Raw genomic sequence first — 20076 nt, forward strand, 5'->3', positions numbered from 1 at the left:
ATGATAACCACTGCTAGAGCGCTTAGGAGCTTGTTACTCAACTTCAATCGTTATTACAATGGTTTTTATGGAGAAATAAAGGTGTGTGTGTGTTCAAGTGGGAAAGTGATTTTCCGTGTTCAAGAGGGATGTGTAGATGAGATGGATGGGTGTTTCTTGTGTGAAATACCAGGATGTCGTGCTCGTACCTGATCCAGCTGGGCCTCTCAGAGCTCACAAGACTTAGTTTCTAATAAAAAGATATTGCAAAGTAGAGACTTCTCCGGGCTTGCTTGGGAGAAACAGGTGGCTCATTTGTCTACCGTTGCTAATACTGTCGCTGAAGCCAACGACTTGTTCCTACTTTTAATCTTCCTCTACTAACTCAGGATGCATGCATTATTCCTCATTGGAGAAAAATATTTGGTGCTACATCAGAATGCAAATTCCAGATTGTACTGCTTCTTTCATTTTACAATAAGAAAATATGGTAAGTTGTCTAATGGCACGGGAAGGTAATGGATGCTTAGGAGACATGATGCTGAAACACTCATGGAAGAATCTCAACAGATAATGAGAAAACGAATTGTATGTATTCCCAGTTAGTTTTGACAAGGCAGAGTCTGTTAAGGCGCCGACGGGTCCCAAATCTAATCATGGTAGAAATAATACTAATTTACATTGTAGTTCTAAATAGCGGGCTAAGAGGGTTAAACGATTGGTTTCTAATACAGCTAATAGTGAGCTAAATGAGATTACGCAGGCTATAGCAGGCTGTGCCTTGCCTTCGAATAGCTATAGCGGACTATAGTATTTAAAACCTTGCTTTCAATGCCTAATCACGGTTGGAACGGACGACCTGGAGTGCTACCCCTACCCCTCAAACTAACACAGGATGCATGCTCTGCTCTCCATCTCGGCTTGTAACAACCCTTAGTCCCTCCTCAACCCCTTCTGCAGCTTGCACTCATCGCTCTTGCGGAGGAGGCTGCCCAGAGCCGCTGTTGCGAGCTCCATGCTCTGCCACAGCCAGGACACTGGTTGACCGCAGCTTGCTCCATGTCTTGGTGGATTGCACTATGGCGAACGGAAAGGACGTAGAAACAGAGCAGTGGAAAACGAATCTTTTGGAGGAAAAAAGACATCGGAGCATTCAGCCCGGATCATATCAGCATCGTGGACAGCGAGGACATTGGCCTCGTCGGCCCGTGGGGCCGGCGGCTTGACTGTTTGGCTCTAATGGTGAAGGGCGTGGGTGCGTATATAATTCTCTGTTCTGGAAAGGAAGAGACAGGACGATGCGCTGTGCTGATCAATTATGCAAGCCACTGCTCGCAGCGTAATTGTCTACACGTCAGTCGGTGGATCAATCCATATAACGGAGGAGCGAGCATGGTTATCATTATAAAGCTAGGAGCCGTTGCGGGCTTGTGGTAGCCTGGGACTGCTTTTGTCAGAAACGTGGAAAGGAGCAAAAGCAACCGGCCAAAGCGGCTAGCACTTTATCCTTTTTTGCAGAAATTTATTTGTCCATCCGGTCCTAAGTACAAATCGTTTACCATAACTAGAAAATGACTGATCTTTCCCACTACTTTTTTTACCGTCAAAAATCTATAGCGGCCAGTGTACCCGTGTCCTACGCCGTCCGCGCATTCCTCGTCCGCTTACGCGAATGTGTTTCTTTGTCCATGCCCGGTCCTACAAGTGGTCCAGGCCAGGTTTGGGCTTTACGTTCTATTTTAGTCAAAAAAAATAAAAAAATATAGGTGCTCGTTTGAAATTTGTTTTAAGCCTATGTTCGTCTCTGTTCAATCCCGCCCTAAAAATTGTGCGGGAAGGACCAAGCCCGTCAGCCACGGACTTCATGTTCTTTTCTATAAGAATCAAATAAAACCAATTATTTATGCAAGATAAAAATTTTGGAGCATACGTCCCAACCCTATAAGTGCCGCGGGCGGGGGCCAAGCATGTTGGATTGGACTGTATCAAAAATACCAGGATCTAGTTCTCCTCCCACACTTTTAATTTGGTGGGAACAAAAATAAATACCTTCATTGGTCCCTGATCCAAACCTCCGTTTAATCTCAGTTATTGGATCCGAAACTAAAAGTCCCGGCCTTTAGTCCTGGGTACCTCACCTAAGACTAAAGACATCCTTTAGGTCCTATTTGGATGTAGATATTGAAGACTGGTGTTGACGTAAAATTTGAGCCTCGGGCTTCTGCGTTGAACAACACGAAGGACCTAGGAGATCTGCTTAACTCCAATGCAGGCTCCAAATCGACTTGTGAGTGGTACAAGGCGTGCCAGTCAATTTGACCTAAAAATTGACAAGGTAAACATTAAATTCCTAAGCTGATCGGCTGCAAAGCCTTTCGAACTCATGGGTAGACATTCTTGGAATAAACACCGCGACAAAAAGATAAATCAATGTAAATCATGCGGTGTAAATAAAGAAAGCATTAAATGGCATATGCCATCGACTATTTAAGCTGACGGGCTAAGATAAAGCACTAAAGCACAAGTTTACAAACAAAATTAGGTTCATGCGCTCGGTTTCTCGTAGTTATGCCCATGGAAGTTTCTAAACCTCGCCAGCAAGTCCCTAGATCTTGTTTAAGCTATATCTTTCGCGTTTTAACTCCGTTTTGAGTGATTCTTTCGCTCACGCGTTCGTCTTAACGTGTAGATTAGTTTTGTATTGCTTTTCAATACTATTTATGATGATTGGTGTACTATTTTTAATTTAATTTATTTGTTTGCTTGTGTGTGCGTGCTCTGGATGTTTGTCTTGGATAATTGATGCGAGTAGAATGTACATTGTCCAAGAGCTTTGAAGAGCATGAAGTTGAAAACATTGTGAGCAGCAACATTATTTAAAGAAGGCAAGTGTGTCCTTGTGCTTTTGTCCCAATAACTATATTTAATCACTTTTGCATTACTATGCATTTAATATTGATGGGTCCTATTAAGGTTTGCCTAGTTTTTATGATCAATCCTTGTCAACCTGGGTTTATCTTTCTTTTGGATAGCTATACCTAGCTGCTAGACTTGGGTTATGGTGGTGTTAATGAACCAATGATGATTAAACTTGTTTTATTTACGCTATACCTTCATTAATACATAACAAGATCACCATGCTTAATTGGAATATTAATCGACCACCTAGGAAAACAGTGCAACCACAAGAACTGATGGACTCTGATCTTAGCTAATTAATTAGAGACTCTAGTTTGAAGTAATCTTACAGAATGGGCAAGAGGGGGGACTGAGTCGTTGTATAGCTCAGACCTCTTAGGAAGTGGGACTTTGCTAAGACACTATACCCATTAGGAGGTTTATGCACGTCAGACACCGAAACCTTAGCGGGTTACCACTTACTAGGGAATCTTCGTAAAGGCCTTGTAGCGTCCCTATGTAGTCACACCTCGATAGTGTGATGAGTTCCTGATCAGCACAACATGGTTGGGTTTAAAGTTCTTTTGAACCTTTACACGACTTGTGTTGAATGTGTACAACCTCTACAGATTGTAAAACAGATATATCAGCCGTGTTCATGGTCAAGAGTGGCCTGGACCCTGACAGGATAATTGAACTTGAAGATGGACTTAAATCATGGTTTATGGTTATGCTTTTGCCATATGCTTATGGCGTATCTTTATGTCTATGCTTAATTGTGGGTTGGTATATACTTATACCTTAGTAATCAGGTGCTACTAAAATTTGACCAACTAAAAGTGCTTAATGCAGTCAACTAGTCAGTCTTTCCTTGTTTAAGCTTGTCATTCATATATTCTCCACACTTGCTGAGTACGACGTGTGCTCACACTTGTTGTAACCAATGTTGCTCAGAAGAAGAAGTTGCTATCAAGTTTGTTGAAGATGGTGCTGAGTTCTAGGCGTACGCAACCCCCAGTTGATTGCCTGTGAAGTTTGGAGCCTCCTTTTCAGGATTAAGCGTATATCTCTGATAGTCTCTCTTTATTTCTTTTTTGATACTATTGCTGTTATTCACTTATAATGTCACTATATGTATGAAACTAGATCATGGCATACATATATGTAGCACTTGGTTTTGTTTTTAAACCGTGTGTGACAGCGCGCCACTCCTGGTACTGTTCCTTGTAGCGCAGGCGTTGAACCCTGTTGCTATTATTCACTTATAATATCACTATATGTATGAAACTAGATTCTGACATACATATATGTAGCACTTGGTTTGGTTTTTAAACCAGGTGTGACAGCTTGCCACTCCTAGTGTTGTTCCTTGTAGCGCAAGTGTTGAACCCTCCTTCTTTGAGTCTTGGTCAAGCCTTTTGGACAGCACCATTCTCCAGGAGTTAGCTTCTCTTGATATTCATTGGGTGCTCCCTGTGATTCATCAATAACAACAGATCCGCACCTTGCAGGGTAGCTCAACCTATCATGCACAGATTGCACCTCCTTTACTTCATCGGATGCTTCGGCTGCACGATGGTGTATAGGTGTCTGATACTCCAATCTCTCATACACCGATCGGCATTGCCTCCTAGAATCCCAATACTCCTGATATTGCGAGCTGCACTAGGGCAGTTAACGACTAATGGTAACCTTAGCTTCTGATTCCAGTAATATTGGAAGAAAGGACAATTCTAGTATGATTCAAATCTGCTGTGATCATCATCTGTCCTAGCTTCTTCAACATTACGTCTGCACTGGTACTTGTTGATCAGCATCTTGGAGGTCACCTTAGGTTTCCTAGCAGATCGGCTGGTTTCAGCTTCCTCAACTTCATCGGCCCAGCTTACTTTCTTCTCAAACTCCTCAGCCGATACTTGTACATGTGGATCCACTGCACCAGATTCCTTTGCCATTTTTGATGTGAGCAAGATTGACCAGAGTCTTGATTCACCTTTCTTATCAATCGGTGCAAGCTCCACCATGTTAACCGTTGGGAATGGATGCTTATCAACCTTCATCGACTTCTTGTTGTTTTCAACTTTAAGCCTTCCCTGTTCTACAGCCATCTAAATCTGTTGACAAAAAGTCTTACAATCATTAGTGTGATGTGTAACGGAATTGTGAAACTTGCAATACTTCCTCTTCTTGAGCTCTTCAGCCGACGAGATCTTGTAACCTGGAGGCAACTTGATTTGACCTTCCTGTAACAGCAGGTCAAAGATCTTATTGGCTTTAGCGATATCAAAGTTGTATGTCTTTGTATTGGTTTTAATCCATGGACATGAGACTGGTTTCTTACTTCTAACCCACTCTGCTACACCAATCTCTCTGTCTGCATCAGAGTATTCATCAGATGAATCATAGGTGTTGAAGTGAGAGACCCCATATTTGCCCCTGCGTTTGCTCTAGAATCGGCTCTCATGAACCGACACTTTATGCACTAGATGTGTTAAGCTTTCAAAATCTTTAGGACAAACTTTTCTTTAGTGCAATCCGGTAGTCCTAAGTAAGCCAATTCAACCAGTTGTCCATCAGTTAGGTATATGTTGTAGCACCTATTGTGCATGTCTCGAAACCTTTGGACAAAAGCGGCCACTATTTCCCCGTTTCTTTGCTTCATTGTCATCAGATCCATCAACTTCATCTCCTAGGTTTCTATATAATAATGCCTATGGAATAATATTTCCAAATCTTCCCAATTGTTGATGGAGTTGGGTGCCAATTTTGAAAACTATGTAAAGGCAGGCCTTGTCAATGACAACGGAAACATCCGCACTTTCAGCGGGTCCATAGCAGCTGCTTCTCCACATTGGAACAGGAATCGGCTCACATGCTCCCTTGTAGACATATTATCTTCACCAGAGAATTTGGCGAAATCAGGAACATGGTACCGATGTGGCATTGCCACTTGATCAAACCAGGAAGGATATGGTGTCCCGTATGTATAGGATTGCTCTTGGGCTTCAAACCAAACTGGTTCCTCATGACATCAATAATCTTTGCAGCCCAATCTTCACTTCCTTGTGCATTGCCATGCTGTGAGTGCGGAGAAGGCAGCGCAAATCCATCCATGGCTTGATGAGTATCATATATCTGATTTCCGTCAGACGTAAAATCCGCTTGCCCTAGCTGTGCACTTGAAGTCTTTAGAGGAATTGATCCTGACTTTTGATAAGCCGGCTGACTAGTAGTTGGGCCTTCTTTTGGCTGCTCTGTCAGCTGTCCAGAAGATGTACCTAAACCATCTCCATAGCCAGACGTGTTAGCCACATACCCCTTCCAAGAGTGTTTCTTAACATAATGTTCCACAACCTGTATGATCATCCTTTGAATTTCATTTGCCAATACGCCATGGGGACTGATCAAAGCATTGTGGATCATCAAGTTGACTTTGGATTGTAGCTCTTCGTCCTCATCTTAAATTATCACATTGTCACCGATGGGTGGCGGCATTGACACTAGCAGAGGTTGCTTCCTATGAGCCTTGTTACGGTTTAAGCTGAATGTTTGCAAACATGCTGCTAAGTATCTATCCCTAGCATCTTCAACTTCTTTTCTTTGCAACTCATCCAGATGATCCAAGGTGACCTCAGTTGCTGGGTAAATGCCTGTTGGAGGTATGCCCTAGAGGCAATCATAGAGATGATGATATTCCATTTGTATCCATGATTTGTATATTGTGTTCATTGAATATCCATTAAAGGCTACTTGAATTGATTTGCAATTATGTGAATTGTATGTGAAACTCTTTACTTGTATGGTTATTATAAAGTTGTCCCTAGTCGGAGTTCATGTGAGGACACACATGAATATTAGACTAGCACATGTATTAGTTGATGACTATGTTTCACAAATCATGGACATGGAGATGTTGAACTAATAATGTGGACACATGTGGAGACATGTGTTAGGACTGACCCAACACGAGAAGTAGTTCTCTCTTTAAAACAACATATACGCTTTGTCCTTAGACCTGAGATTGTCGCATGTATTCTAGATGTGGATCGACCTACTTAGGGGCTATCAAACGCTACGCCGTAACAGGATAGTTATAAAGGTAGTTTTCGGGTTTGTCAAGAAGCATGCTATGAGACATGGTCAATCAAGATGGGATTTGCCCCTCTCTGATTGAGAGTGATATCTCTGGGCCCCTCGAGTGATCGGATCCGAAAATGCATGGCCATGCTACGTACGGTTAAGAGTTAACCTACAAAGGGATTCCGAATCACAGGATCGAGAAAGAGCGGTCGGCTTGAAGCTAGACCAAATATCGTGAGGCAAAGGGAATAGCATGTATATTATGTTGTGATGGTTCGTCTGATATGATCTTCGTGTGAGTATAGGAGTTGGCACGTCTTGCTAGAGGCCGCTACCGACTATTGGGCCGAGTAGGAGTACTCGGGCCATGTCTATGCGTATCCGAACCCATAGGGTCACACACTTAAGGGGCTGGAAGCCCAATTCGGATCTGATCCGAGTTGGATTAGGTTTAGAAGTACTAATGGGCCTCGGATCCAGAGGCCCCGTCAGGAACCTCTATAAATAGAGGGGTGGGGGCGCCCTAGGGTTTACACCTTTTGGCGAAACACACCTGCCGCGCCTCCCACGCCCTCGCCTGTTGCAACTCGCGGATCTAGCAGTCCGGCTTGCGACGCTTCCTCCCTGCACGTGTGGATACCTTGGAGGTGTTGCGCCTGCAGCACTTGGACGAGCCGCCGACGAGCCACGACGAGCCGACGACGAGCCGCGGTACCGGAGGCGATCTTGCTGCACGTGGACGAGCTGCTGAGGAGCTGCTGGACGTGATCGACTACGTACGACTACGTTTATCGACTACGTACGACTACGTGATCGTCTTCACGGCATCGACGCTTATCTACATCTTCCGCACCAGAAGTGCGTCGAGTGGTAATCCCGTGATCCTTATACGGCAGTTCTTCCTGGTTATACGCGGTAGAATTTTTGAATTGCGCTAGTGTAGCCTACCTCGTATCCCAACAGTGGTATCAGAGCCATAGCTGCTTAGTTTTGGATTCGGGATGTGTGCATATGGAGATATGCGAGTTTTCTCTTTGATCTATGTCCTGGTTTCGTGCCCTTGCTGCAATGGTAGTGTAACGACATACTCCTACCGGTCGGTTTCCGCCATCGGAGTTAAGTGATACACGTAAATCCAGTTGCAGTGAGCGAAGATCAATATGATTGGTCGAATCGAGATCCAAGCTTATACGCCAGGCACATTAGATGTGCAATAGTAGATGGGATGTACTGCCGGGGTCGGAATTTTGCCGTATGCGTATGCTTCGGTAAATCAGCCGTAACTTTTCGGTACGATCTCGGATTGGAGCGATTTTTATATGAAAATTGATCTACAGAACAAGTTACACATGAAATTCAACGGCTCTGCCGTTTTCGGCGAAATTAGATTTCCCAAATTCGGCTTGGAAGATGGAGTTTTGGGTCTCCCAAGTTTGGAACGTTAGGACGCCTAACTCTGTTCTGCAGGATGTATGTGTGTATCTTGTGATCAGTATGGCCCCCCTTGTGTATGTGATGCATGTGTGTAACTCATTCGTGACCTGCGTGTCGCGCGTACGGCAACACGGCAGGAGCCATATGTGTTGTCACCTTATTGTATTTAATGGTCTGCGTACCAATCTGTGATGACCCAAGCAACTATGTAATCTTCATTACTAGATTATTTACTAGCTATTAGGCGTAATAGCATGCTCTAGTTCTTGGAGGACTCATCACCAGGAGGATGGCGCACATGGAATATGGAGATGGAGATCACCATGGTGAACAGGTTCTATGAAGATGGAGATCACCATATGAAAACGGGCCATACTGTGTCACACCTGTGTGAATGCTATTCTGTTTATGTTTTACTTTCTGCATGCTGTGATGTTAGAAGTAGAACGATCCCTCACAAAGTTTAAGTTAGTATGACCTCCCAACTAAAACTTGCACCGTCCCATGTCTTGTACAATTAGTGGTGGGTCTATGAAATTAGGGTGCCACTAGTTTTCCTTGACTAGACGGGTTTGTGTCGGACACTTACACGCATAAGGGTTGGTTTGCTTAACAAGATTATCTTAATGGTTAAGGACCTTGGGGCATAACGCTTGGGCGCCGAGACATGGGGATGTCACCCAACAACAGGAGTCATATGTGATATGATTAGCAAAAGTTGCTTACCGATCTACCTTGTTTGCTAGCGGTGATGCTAAAGCTCACTAGTGGACTTGTTAGTTGTGGATCCTGAATCACTAAGTTTCAATAGAGGGATATTGATTTTAGTGGGAGTAGATTCTGTTAAAATAGTTTAATATGATTTGCTCTATCATGGATACGTTTGTCTTAGTGTATTTTGCATTACTTTGTTGTAGATTAAATGGCACCTAGCAGCACTACACCGTTTGCTTTGCGTTCGGTCCTTGAGAAGGACAAGTTGAATGGAACAAATTACTCGAATTGGATCCGCAACCTGAGAATTGTTCTCAGGGCTGAGAAAAAGGAAGATGTTCTAGACAACCCACTACTAGAAGAACCTGCTGATGATGCACCCGCTGCTGCTAAGAATGCTTACAAGAAAGCATGTGATGCTAACCTCGAAGTAAGCTGCCTTATGCTTGCTTGCATGGAACCCGAGCTGCAGATGCAGTTCGAAACAAACCATGAGGCGCACGATATGATCGTGGCGCTTAGAGACATGTTCCAAACACAGGCCAGGACTGAAAGGTTCAATGTGTCTAAGGCCTTTGTTGAGAGCAAGCTAGCAGAAGGCGCAGCAGTAGGACCACACGTAATCAAGATGGTTGGTTACACTCAACGGTTGGAGAAGCTAGGCTTCCCACTGGGCCAAGAGTTGGCCACTGATTTCATTCTTTCGTCTCTTCCGCCTAGCTATGGGAACTTCATCTCGAACTACCATATGCATGGGACGGAGAAGGGTCTGAATGAGCTGTATGGCATGCTTAAAACAGCAGAGGCTGACATCAAGAAAAGCGCTAGTACCAGCCATGTGATGGCGATACAGAACAAGCCTAGCTTTAAGAAGAAGGGCAATTTTTGGAAGAAGAAGGGCAAGGCTGGAACGTCCAAGCCAAACCCACCGCCCAAGGTTAAAGCTGGACCTGGACCTGCTCCAGACAAAGAGTGCTTTTACTGTCATGAACTTGGTCACTGGAAGAGAAACTGCAAGCAGTACCTAGCTTCCTTGAAGAATGGCGGAAGTAAGAGTACTTCTACCTCAGGTACGCTTGTTGTTAATGTTATAGACAACATATTTCTCGCTGATACAATTATTAATTCTTGGGTATTTGATACCGGATCGGTTGCTCATATTTGCAATTCGATGCAGGGAATGATAAGAAGTAGAAGCGTGGAAAGAGGAGAAGTTGATTTCCGCGTGGGCAATAATGCAAGAGTTGCTGCTTTGACCGTCGGGACGATGCAATTCCACCTCCCGTCAGGATTTATTATGGAGTTGAATAATTGTTATTTTGTTCCTAGTTTAAGTCGAAACATTTTGTCTCCTTCATGCTTGATGAAGGATGGTTATTCATTTGCGAGTGAAAACAATGGTTGTGTGATCTCTAAGAATAATATGTTTATGGCTTTTGCACCCATTGTGAATGGATTATTTGTTTTAAATCTTGATGGTTCACCTGTCTGTAATGTAAGTGCTAAAAGGCCTCGGCCTAATGATTTGAGTCCTACCTACTTGTGGCATTGTCGTTTGGGTCATATAAGTGATAAGCGCATGAAGAAGCTCCATTCTGATGGACTTCTAACTTCGTTTGATTTTGAATCATACGAGACATGTGAGGCTTGCTTGCTAGGCAAGATGACCAAGACGCCTTTCACAGGATTTCCTGAGAGAGCAGTAGACTTGTTGCAACTCGTACATAGTGATGTATGCGGACCAATGAGCACGACGGCTAGAGGAGGATTCCAATACTTCATAACTTTCACTGATGATTTTAGTAGATATGGCTATGTCTACTTGATGAGGCACAAGTCTGAAACCTTTGAAAAGTTCAAGGAATTTCAGAATGAAGTTGAAAATCAGCGTGGCAAGAAAATTAAGGCCTTACGATCTGATCGTGGAGGCGAGTATTTGAGCCACGAGTTTAGCAATCATCTAAAGAGTTGCAGAATTGTTCCACAACTAACGCCGCCTGGAACACCTCAGAGAAACGGTGTGTCCGAGCGACGTAATCGAACTTTGTTAGACATGGTTCGATCAATGATGAGCCAGTCGGACCTACCGTTGTCATTTTGGGAATACGCTCTAGAAACAGCAGCTTTCACACTTAATAGGGTACCATCTAAATCCGTAGTTAAGACACCATATGAGATGTGGACTGGAAAGGTTCCTAGTTTGTCTTTTCTAAAGATTTGGGGATGTGAAGTGTTTGTCAAGCGACTTCAGTCGGACAAGATCACACCCAAGTCGGATAAGTGCATTTTCGTGGGATATCCAAAGGAAACTTTGGGATATTATTTCTACAACCGATCAGAAGGCAAAGTGTTTGTCGCTCGGAACGGGATTTTCCTAGAGAAAGAGTTTCTCAAAGGAGAAAAGAGTGGAAAGACAGTGCATCTTGAAGAAGTTCAAGATGAGCCGATCGGGCAAGAATCAATGAGTGATGCTAACGTAGCAGAACAAGTTGAGATACCCATGGCAAGAGAAGCACCGCCACAACCACGAAGGTCGGCAAGGCTCCGCGAAATGCGGGAAATATTATTGTTGGACAATGATGAGCCTGCGACATATGCAGAAGCAATGATGGACCCAGACTCCGAAAAATAGCAGAGTGCCATGCAATCCGAAATAGAGTCCATGGGAGACAATCAAGTTTGGAACTTGGTTGACCCGCCTGATGGTGTTAAAGCCATAGAGTGCAAGTGGATCTATAAGAAGAAAAAGGACATGGATGGAAATGTTCACATCTATAAAGCACGACTTGTCGCAAAAGGTTTTCGACAAGTTCAAGGAGTTGACTACGACGAGACCTTCTCGCCCGTAGTGATGCTTAAGTCCATTCGGATTATTCTAGCTATAGCTGCATATTTCGACTATGAGATATAGCAGATGGATGTCAAGACAGCTTTCCTGAATGGAAACCTAGCTGAGGACGTGTATATGATAGAGCCCGAGGGTTTTGTCGATCCGAAAAATGCTGGAAAGGTATGCAAGCTTCAGAGATCCATTTATGGATTGAAGCAAGCATCTAGGAGTTGGAACATTCATTTTGATGAAGTGGTCAAAGGGTTTGGCTTCACCAAGAACGAAGAAGAGTCTTGTGTTTACAAGAAGGTTAGTGGGAGCTCTGTAGTATTTCTAATCTTATATGTGGATGATATATTACTGATTGGAAATAACATTCCTATGCTTGAGTCCGTAAAGACTTCACTGAAAAATAGTTTTTCGATGAAGGACTTAGGGGAAGCGGCATATATTCTGGGCATTAAGATCTATAGAGATAGATCGAGAAGGCTTATAGGTTTAAGCCAAGATACTTACATTGACAAAGTGTTAAAGCGGTTCAGCATGGAAAAGGCAAAGAAAGGGTTCTTGCCTATGTCACATGGCATACATCTCAGCAAGACTCAGTGTCCTTCGACTGATGATGAGCGGGATCGCATGAGTAGAGTGCGATATGCCTCGGCTATAGGATCTATCATGTATGCAATGATAAGTACTCGCCCAGATGTTTCATATGCGCTAAGTATGACAAGCAGACACCAATCTGATCCAGGTGAGAGTCACTGGACAGCGGTGAAAAACATTCTTAAGTACTTGAGAAGGACTAAAGATATGTTCCTCGTCTATGGAGGTGAGGAGGAGCTCGTTGTAACAGGTTACACCGATGCTAGTTTCCAAACCGACAGAGATTATTCAAAGTCACAATCAGGATTTGTGTTCACGCTAAATGGTGGTGCTGTTAGTTGGAAGAGTTCCAAGCAGGAGACGGTGGCCGATTCTACGACAGAAGCCGAGTACATCGTGGCTTCGGAAGCCGCGAAGGAAGGTGTTTGGATAAGGAATTTCCTCATTGAGCTTGGTGTGTTCCCGAATGCGTCCAACCCATTGAATCTCTACTGTGATAATAATGGGGCAATTGCGCAAGCAAAGGAGCCAAGGAACCACCAGAAGAACAAACACGTAATGCGGCGATTTCATCTCATTCGAGACTTCGTTAACCGGGGTGAGATCAAGATATGCAAAATACACACGGATCTGAACATTTCTGATCCGTTGACAAAACCACTCCCGCAGGCTAAGCATGATGCGCATGTAAGAGCTATGGGTATTAGGTACCTTCTAGATTGACTCTAGTGCAAGTGGGAGACTGTTGGAGATATGCCCTAGAGGCAATCATAGAGATGATGATATTCCATTTGTATCCATGATTTTTATATTGTGTTCATTGAATATCCATTAAAGGCTACTTGAATTGATTTGCAATTATGTGAATTGTATGTGAAACTCTTTACTTGTATGGTTATTCTAAAGTTGTCCCTAGTCGGAGTTCTTGTAAGGACACACATGAATATTAGACTAGCACATGTATTAGTTGATGACTATGTTTCACAAGTCATGGACATGGAGATGTTGAACTAATAATGTGGACACATGTGGAGACATGTGTTAGGACTGACCCAACACGAGAAGTAGTTCTCTCTTTAAACAACATATACGCTTTGTCCTTAGACCTGAGATTGTCGCATGTATTCTAGATGTGGATCGACCTACTTAGGGGCTATCAAACGCTACGCCGTAACAGGGTAGTTATAAAGGTAGCTTTCGGGTTTGTCAAGAAGCATGCTATGAGACATGGTCAATCAAGATGAGATCTTCGTGTGCGTATAGGAGTTGGCACGTCTTGCTAGAGGCCGCTACCGACTATTGGGCCGAGTAGGAGTACTCGGGCCATGTCTATGCGTATCCGAACCCATAGGGTCACACACTTAAGGGGCTGGAAGCCCAATTCGGATCTGATCCGAGTTGGATTAGGTTTAGAAGTACTAATGGGCCTCGGATCCAGAGGCCTGTCAGGAACCTCTATAAATAGAGGGGTGGGGGCGCCCTAGGGTTTACACCTTTTGGCGAAACACACCTGCCGCGCCTCCCACGCCCTCGCCTGTTGCAACTCGCGGATCTAGCAGTCCGGCTTGCGACGCTTCCTCCCTGCACGTGTGGATACCTTGGAGGTGTTGCGCCTGCAGCACTTGGACGAGCCGCCGACGAGCCGCCGACGAGCCACGACGAGCCGACGACGAGCCGCGGTACCGGAGGCGATCTTGCTGCACGTGGACGAGCTGCTGAGGAGCTGCTGGACGTGATCGACTACGTACGACTACGTTGATTGACTACGTACGACTACGTGATCGTCTTCACGGCATCGACGCATATCTACATCTTCCGCACCAGAAGTGCGTCGAGTGGTAATCCCGTGATCCTTATACGGTAGTTCTTCCTGGTTATACGCGGTAGAATTTTTGAATTGCGCTAGTGTAGCCTACCTCGTATCCCAACAATGCCATGGGAGCAACTTTAGGATCACCTTGCTGCTCGTTAGCAGTTTTGCTGGCCATTTGATCAAAGTCAAGGAAATGATGAGCACTAATGACGTGTTGATTGTTTGTCCCACCAAGCGTGCTAGGAGCATGTTGATGCAAAATCTGAACCTCAGGATTCTACGTTGAACAACATGGAGGACTTGTGAGATCTGCTTAACTCCAGTGCAGGCTCCAAATCGGTTCACGAGTGGTGCAAGGCATGCCAGTCAATTTGACCTGAAAATTGACAATGTAAACATTAAATTCCTCAGACAATCAGCTGCAAAGCTTTTCGAACTCATGGGTAGGCGTTCTTGGAATAAACATCGTGATAGAGAGATAAATCAATGTAAATCATGCGGTGTAAATAAAGAAAGCATTAAATGGCATATGCCATCGGCTATATCAGCAGATGGGCTAAGATAAAGCACTAAAGCACAACAGCCATAAAAGGGGGTATACTCATTAACCACACGCTAATCAGATGGGCTGATGGATCTATCAAATATCTTGATAAGTATATTGAAGTAAGACAAGGTAACACGAATGAGAGAGCACCGGCATCAACCTACCAACCTAAAAGATTAGAACGTAGCAACAAGGACCAGCCGATGGCGACTATACATAAGCTACATACATTGAAAAGACCTCAATTAATATCTTAATAAGTATATTGAACTTATACAAGGTAACATGAATGATAGGGCATTAACCTCGACCTACCAACAAAAAAGACAAGGGCACAAGCACCAAAGGCCTCCTACCTGTCGATTACAAGCTGACTATGGTAACAAAGCTTGGTTGATGTAATGACTGTGTATTGAACTTAGACAAGGCAACACGATGAGAGGGAACCAACTTCAACCCGTTCATCTTAATCAAACGAGTTCGCGGCAGTAGGGCCTCACACACGCCCCTATCGCCTTGATGACGTCATCGCACTCCCGTGAGATATGGATAAGACCCGACCGAAGCATCGGCTCTCAGCAGTAGCACGCTGACGTCAGGGGCCTGATGGCTAGCGGTGTGAGGGGCAGGGTAAAGATCTATTGGATCTAGCATTAGCAAAGCGAGCGATGTATGCAGGATCTAGCCAGCCGATGGGATCCGATAACTGTGAACGCTTAAACAGGATAAGGGAGCCGATAAGGATAGCCTAACCAGATCTAAAACATTTGATTGATTGTTGATTTTTGTTACAAGGCTCACGAGTTTATTTTATACCCTGGAGGAAGCTAAAGTCCTAGTCGATTGCGACATGAACTATTACAACTAATTAAAACTACCCTAGATACATCTCCATGCTTTTCCTTATTTGGTGGAGTCGATTTCGTTTAGGACTAGGCCCGTCTAGTCTTCCATCGGCTTTTGGAGTCCTGGTCAACGTGGCCGGTCTTGGTCAACGTGGCGCTATCAGCAAGCCCCTTTCTCTCTCATCTATCGGCTGTTAGAACCTTATCCATGGTTGTTGACTCTGGCCAAAAACTTGTATCAACAACTGGAATTTAGAATTGGTATTGGGAGCCTCCAATGCATCTATTTGGATGGGTCTGGGAATTGGCATTGGAATACAGTCCAATACCAAGGGGTATTGGAGCTACTACCGCACCCGCTTACATAATTCCGACCGTTCCTCCTAGGTATTCATCGGCAATCCCCCGTCGCCTCTCTTGCATCCCCGTCTCTCTCTCGTTCCCTTCCCGCTCCGGCCCTCCTCCCGCCCCTCTCTCAATCCGGCAGCGGCGATGGCTCCCTTCGTCACTGGCCTCCTCCACAACACCGCCCTTGCATCCCTCTGTTGCGGCGCCCCTCCGTCGCTGTGTCGGAAGCCACCCCTCCACCACCAAGTCAGGAGTCACCCCTCCACCACCGAGTCGGGTGCCGGCACGCCGCTCCCTCTACCCCCAAGTCCGGCACCGCTCCGTTCCACCCACAAGTCAGGCACCCTTTGGTGCTGCTCCCTCTGATGTTCGGTCCGGCCATCCATCCCTCCGCTCAGTCCCAGGGACACTCTTGCGCACGGAGTAGTGGTGGAGAGGTGGAGAAGAAGATGGGTTAAATCCAAATTGGGCGGTATGCACATCCAAACACAAATTAGTAATTGCCACCTAGTTGAATTCCATCTAGCAAAGTCATTCACATCCAACAATCCCTTTGTTTGTAACACATTTCCAATACTACTCCGATTTGGTATTGAACTCAATTCAATGCTAAGCCCTTCGATATCTACATTCAAACGAAGCCTTAGTACCAATCAGGACTAAATTCTGGGGAATTCACAAGTCACAAGACACGCGAAATATGCACGTGCGCGATGCGTGAGATTCGAACCCGCAACCTCTTGCATGGCACGTAGCTTACATACCATCTCACCTACATAGCACATTATAGCACATTTAATTGAGTAGGGGATCTTTGCTTTTGAAGTCACCCCTAAGGGACCTTTTGGTCTCAGTTCGTAACACCAACCGGAACTAAGGTTACTATTAGTCCTGGTTTGTAACACAAACTGGAACTAAAGCATTGAGAAGCATTAGTACCATGAAAGGTATACGTGTTAACAACCGAGGTTAGAAAGGTCGGGAATTATGCCCGGCACTTCATTCTAAAAAATCTTATGGAAGATCGATATCTCGTTTTCAGTAGTGGATGCTTATTTGGGCCAACCGGATGATAGGGCATTGACTACGGCCTTGCTCGTGATGTCATGCCCACTTTTGGACCGCGTACTGCAACTGGATGTGTCTTGCCTTAGCGGAAGCAGTGCGTCACCTTGAGGCCTTTAGGCCTCGTTCGATTTCCTCACAATGTCTTGTTCCAAGACCAATTCGAGGTGGATTGGAGCGGCCCCATTTCGAAGGCAGGCCTGCATCGGAATCACTGGTCGGTTATGCCTGGCACGGAATGGAAACAGAACCAGCTTAGTTTTCCCCACCCTCCACGGTCCTGTTTGAAGCTCCGTATCCTCCCCTCCGGATGTGTGCCTGGCGACGAAGGATGCGAGGCGAGGAGCTGGCGGCGCACGAGGCGATGAGGTGGCGACATGAGGTTGCAGCGTGGCAGTGCGAGGTGACGGCGTGGCGGCACGGCACAGCCCCGACGGCGACCCTCTCCGCCACCTTCTCACTGGTAAGCGTCGCCCTCTCTTGCTTCCCTTCTCCGGCGGCCGGCATGGGAGAAGAGGACGAGCACGACCTCGGCGTCGCCCTCTCGATCCGCTGCAGCACCACCTTCCCGGACCTCATGGCCTGGCCTCCCGATCGATCTCACACCCTTCTTGGTTCTTGATCTCCTCCCCTTCCAAATCAGCTTGGTTCTCTCAAGCTGCAGCTCGCGCCGCCAGGGACGCCGGCCGGCGTATTCCAAAAGGTCAGGTGCAAGCTCGCCATGCCTGACAAGAACTGCTAACTGGCGGGCGTGCTTGATTTGTTAGATTTTTGGAGGTATCAGCTAAAGGTTTCTCTGAATTTTTGCTGAATTTGTCGAATGGCATTGATTAGTGTCTCAGTGTCTGTAGAGTGCAGAGTACTCGAAGTGGGGAAAGTCTGTGCGGTTCTTGGTCTTTTTATGTGCTGGGTTGCTCTGAAAATTGAAATGGCGCCGATTGTGGATGCCATTTGCATTTTGCGCTGTCACATTAATCTGCAGGAGAGGATGAATCAACTGATGTTGGAGTCTGATATAGAAGGTTTGGATGTTTTAGCTTTGTTGAAGAATAAATCTGGAAAGTATGGTGTACTGTCAACTATAAACTGTATCATCTGAATCAGCCTTCAGTTTTGGCGGAAGGATTCTTGGAGACCATTTAAGATTGCTTGAAGCTCTTGTCTGCTTCAAAGATCGGCTATTTAAGACCACAGATCTCAAACTTTGTTTCGACAGTGAATATATGGCAGGACTACTAATTTAAACCTCCACGACTTCTTGCAATTTTGAAATGTTTGTTTTATTTTCTCCTTTATTTTCTCAAACTTTGTTTCAGTTTAAGGATATCTGGATGCAACAGCAGGTGGCTGCAGATTGGTTTGGTGAGGTTTGATTTGAACTGCCAATAAACTTGCACAAATTGAATGCATGCTATGTTAATGTTTACTGTGTTGGTCATAGTGTAACTTATGGGTATGTTCGCTTCAGCTTATTCAGCAGGCTTATCAGCCACCAAACAGTGTTTTCCTCTCACAATAAATCAGCCGTTTTAGCTTTTCAGCTGGCTTATAAGCTGTAGCAAATGGGAGGGGACTGGCCTCAAAATCTTATATGTAACATGTCCTTATCTTGCTTAGTGATCAGTTCACTGTTATGAGGCATGGCTTCTCAAACTATTAGTTTATCAAGATCTTAAGAATATGTTCACTCCTAGCTTATCAAGTAAAAAGGAGTAGACTAGTGATTGGAGTAATTGTCGAAGAATGGGTTTCCAGCATATTACTGTCTTGGCTATGGTCTAATATTTTCTATAGTGTGTCCTGCTTACTGTCCGCCTGTGAGATGCTTTGTAGTTCTATAAAAGGGCTCGATCCCTCGCCCTAGTTGAGTTTCCTCTGAGAGGGACGGCAGTGACCCTAGCATATTACTGTCTTGGCAATGGTCTAATCTTTTCTCTAATATGTCCTGCTTACTATCCTTCTATGAGATGCCTTAAAGTTTTATAAGCAATGTTTGCTTGGTTGAAGTGAACGCTCTTACAATTAAAAATTCAATGTGCTCAGAATAATCTTAGTTTGATCTCTGAAGATGAAAGACAGGATGAGCTAAGTTTATTGCTCAATTTGAGTTTCTAGTTCTTACACTGTTTTATACTTGCAGTCTGCCATTGTAATCCATTTTCAACTTGGAGCGGAAGAGGAGTGCTTCAACTTCCTCATCCAATTCAGACTGCACACCTTCCAAGAAGATAGAGAACACGCTTTCGAACACATCAGAACGGTTGAAATTCATATCCTAATCGATCTAAATTTACACCGTATGTTTAATTACTATATCCGAATCGGTTCACATTCAAAACGGCTAGGTATGAAGAATAAATATGCTGGTGGAAAAAAGATCAGTTTAGTATGTTTAATTAAGAATAAAATCACAAGTCCTCGTGTGCATAGTTATTAGGACCGGATCGGACAATGAACCGGTCAAGCTCTCGGTTCGCGGTTTGATTGGTTCAACCGGTTGAACCACCGGTTCAACACGGTTCAAATATGATAACTTATCAGCTAAAATTACAAACACAGCTGCAGCCTGATGGTTGCTATCCACGTCATTTTTCCTCTCATTTTCTTCCCTGCGCGCTGATTTTTCTCCTTGCGCTCGGTTTTCTCCGGTCTGTACCGGTTTCTTGTCCGGTTTTATACTGGTTTCTTGCTTAAAACCACCGGTTCAACCGGTTTATCCCGGTTCGATTGCTTATCCGATCTTTTAGGCGGACCGAACCGCCCGAGGCTCTGGTTCGGTCTTTTACTGGTCGGACCGCCGGTCCGATCCGGTCCCAATAACTGTGCTCCTGTGTCAATCATATCCCTAAACTTCTAAATTGCATTTTTGGGTCCCCAAACTATAAAAGGGGTCATCCCGAGTCCAAACATACCACGCGAG

At 44.8% G+C, this 20076-nt stretch overlaps 1 long non-coding RNA gene across 1 annotated transcript; it reads left to right on the forward strand.

Moving 5' to 3' along the window:
• Window positions 1-17164: 17164 nt before the first annotated feature.
• On the forward strand, window positions 17165-19469 carry LOC117866562 (uncharacterized). The gene is made up of 2 exons (XR_011899085.1): window positions 17165-17619; window positions 17800-19469. It is a non-coding gene; the product is annotated as an uncharacterized lncRNA (long non-coding RNA).
• The last annotated feature ends 607 nt before the right edge of the window (window positions 19470-20076 follow it).

This window comes from Setaria viridis, chromosome 8, assembly GCF_005286985.2.
Source record: "Setaria viridis chromosome 8, Setaria_viridis_v4.0, whole genome shotgun sequence".
Classification (NCBI taxonomy): Eukaryota; Viridiplantae; Streptophyta; class Magnoliopsida; order Poales; family Poaceae; genus Setaria; species Setaria viridis.